Source organism: Triticum dicoccoides, unplaced genomic scaffold, assembly GCF_002162155.2.
Source record: "Triticum dicoccoides isolate Atlit2015 ecotype Zavitan unplaced genomic scaffold, WEW_v2.0 scaffold26525, whole genome shotgun sequence".
NCBI classification, from domain to species: Eukaryota; Viridiplantae; Streptophyta; class Magnoliopsida; order Poales; family Poaceae; genus Triticum; species Triticum dicoccoides.
This window is the reverse complement of record NW_021257668.1, coordinates 1-3,181: the sequence shown is the minus strand read 5'-3', so window position 1 is coordinate 3,181 and position 3,181 is coordinate 1. Positions and strand designations below refer to the sequence as shown.

At 44.9% G+C, this 3,181-nt stretch overlaps 1 long non-coding RNA gene across 1 annotated transcript; it reads left to right on the top strand.

The window, feature by feature from the left end:
- Nucleotides 1–941, top strand: LOC119345654. Its single transcript, XR_005167112.1, has 2 exons — nucleotides 1–137; nucleotides 687–941. It is a non-coding gene; the product is annotated as an uncharacterized LOC119345654 (long non-coding RNA).
- The last annotated feature ends 2,240 nt before the right edge of the window (nucleotides 942–3,181 follow it).

Genomic DNA, 3,181 nt, shown 5'->3' with positions numbered 1-3,181 from the left:
CGATTCGTGGGTTTGCTGGGCGAACTTGCGATAGAGAACGGTTGGATCTGAGGCACGGGACAGCGGGGAGGCACCGGGGCTATGGTCTGCTAGGCGTTGTGGTTCTAGTGTTCGCTCAGCCGCAGCTGGAGAGTTTGGTATGAAACTATGAATCCCTTCCTTTTCTGTCATCATTCTGTCAATTCTCCTCTTGCATGGAAGTACATATATGTATGTAATAAGTTCATTTATTTTGTTTCACACTAAAATTTAATTAGAAGTAAGGTGATAATTTTGAAGGTTTTTTTCATAAGCATCTGTTTTTAAAATGAAGCATTAAGTATCTTCTTGTAAATTTAATCTGCCAAATATCCTTGTACATAATTGTTTTGAAGGATTTCATTAACATGTTGTTCTGTACTGCGTATGACATTGAAGATTTTCTCATGTTTTCTTAAACTGGAAAGGTCATATGAGAATAGAAGTTTTGTTACCAAAAATAATAAAGTGACAAAAGTACATGTATGAATGTATTTCAGAAAACATTGCAATATGACCTACTTTTGCTAGTCTTGTATACATGTCATTTCGAGCTATTTAAGATGTCAAGCAACCTGGAGTGAACATTAGTTTGATTGATGCTTGTACTGATTTGGAAGTAATGTAATTAATTAGTGGATTTGCTTTGCTGCTAATTCTAAATGCAGGAACGTTGTTTATAGTCAAAATGGCAACACCAGGCCAATCAATCCATCCGTATGTGGAATGTCAGAGAGCCTACTGGTCAGCTTATATGGTGTTTTGCTATTTAAGCTTATGAAGCAAGGTATGTTCCTCTCTATTGTGTTTTCATCATACAAATTAGGAAAAACATAGTTTCTTCACATTGTGAAGTGAAGTGTAATATGTAGAACTCTGGTCTATTAAGTATATCTGAGCTGAATATCCAGCCTTTTGACGAATGTGGTGGTAGTGGTGATCTAATATATGTTCCGGTAATTTTTACTACTTAGCAAAAGTAGTCATAAAATATAACAATGTGACGAAAGTATAATATATGGAGTAAATAAGAAGTATTTTTATTTTACATTAGTGATTAAACGTGAGTCACTATTCATGAGTCGAATTATCAATGTTTCATACCTGTCAAGAAGTTCCTGTGTTTCACGTATATCTAGATCTGTATATATATTCTTGTGGCACTTTCTGACTTTAGGAACAAACCTATCTAATCAACAATGGATGTCTCTGGTTATCTATTTTCTTTGTAAATAATAGAAGTGCTTGTAAGATTATTGGACTTACCATTGAATTTATGCACATTTGTTATGGTCACAATAAGGATAGTTTGGTTGCCAATCACATCCATGGTTGAAGGATAAGTAAACTTTTCACATAATATGACTTTGATTTTATCATCCTTGAGGTGTTTTATTTGAATAAATAGTGCTAACTACATGGAGGAGGTTAGATGAAAATTTAAGGCACGCATATGCATTATGCACTTACTCTGGTATTAGAATTTCAAATTCATGGATATATGAAGACTGTATGTTATTTCTTCTTATTCTTGTTTCCAACCGCTTCATTTGTGCCCATAATCCAATTGTATCTGTAAATATGGATATTAATTATATAACAATTAGAAATATTAGTTAGTTGAAAATATTAATTGCTACAATAACATACCTCAGCATTGTATTTTTTCCCGTTTTTGTATTTTGCCCTTGGTAGCATACCCGAAGTAATAATCTGGAAAGCCTTTTAGAGATCCTTTAACCTCCTTTTCCATTGTACTATATATAGAGAGAGGTGTTGCTAAAAGGAGGGCACGATAGGGCCGGTCGGGGGCCTTTCTGCCCACGGTCTGGCAAGAGGGAAGGGATTTCCTTCTTAATTCTTGCTTTATTAAATTGATACATCTCCTCTCTTTATATAGAGAGGTTTACTTGACTCTCAAACAAGGCTTACTTGACCCCTAAGCAAGCGACCCTTATCTCTAATTAACCCTAAGACTAATGGGCCCATTACGTACTCTAACACTACACCCCACCTGGACATGCAGCTTGTCCTCGAGCTGCAGCCTAACCAACTTATAACCATGTAACGCCCCGAGACCGATGTGCTAGGTGCCGTTCAGTTATTCGCCGTTGTTGCCTTGTCATTGCTTGCGTGTCATGCTTTGCATATCATGTCATCATGCGCATTTCATTTGCATACATGTTCGTCTCATGCATCCGAGCATTTTCCCCGTTGTTCGTTTTGCAATCCGGCGTTCCGTTCTCCTTCGGTGGTCATTTCTACCTTTCTTTTATGTGTGGGGATTAAACATTTTCGGATTGGACCAAGTCTTGCCAAGCGGCCTTGGTTTACTACCGGTAGACCGCCTGTCAAGTTTCGTACCATTTGGACTTCGTTTGATACTCCTACGGTTAACCGAGGGACCGAGAAGGCCTCGTGTGTGTTGCAGCCCAACACCCTTCCATTTTGGCCCAAAACCCACCTAACTCTGCTCCATCATCTCGGTCGTTCGATCACGATCGCGTGGCCGCAAACCGCACCTCATTTGGACTCTCCTAGCTCCATCTACCTATAAAAGAGCACCCCTCCCGGAAATTTCGGATCAATTCGCGGATGAAACCCTAATCCTCTTCCCCTCTCGCCCGCCGGACAATGTCCGCCCAATCCGGACAAATCGCGCCGCCCGCCGCAGCCATTCCGTGCTTGCCACATCAGCTCCGCCGCCGCCTCGTCCAACCGCGCGCCGCCTCCCATCGCGCCGGCCCGCGGAGCCCATCGCGGGCCCGCACGGGCCTGGTCGCCGCCGCCGCCCACGGGCGCGTGCCCGCGCTGCTCCTTCGCCGCTCCTTCGCCGGACCTTCGCCGGCCGCCACCATGTCCTCGCTCCGGCCGCCGCCTTCGAGCCGTCGCTGCCACCAAGCGCCACCGTCGCCTCCTCCCTCACCTGCGGCCTCCTCCTCGTCGCCTCCACGCCACCAGCCAGCCACCGGAGCCGCCGCCGCCGGATCTGGCTGTGCCTCGCCAGGGTCCTCCCCTGCCGCGCCTCGGTCCCTGCCTCGACCTCCTCTGCAAGTCCCTTGCCGAGTCCCGTGCCCAGCCTCCGCGTCGCCGGAGCCCTGTGCAGCTGCGCTGCCTGCCTGCCTGCATCTCCACCGGCGCCATCAGTCCCCGTCGCCCGAGC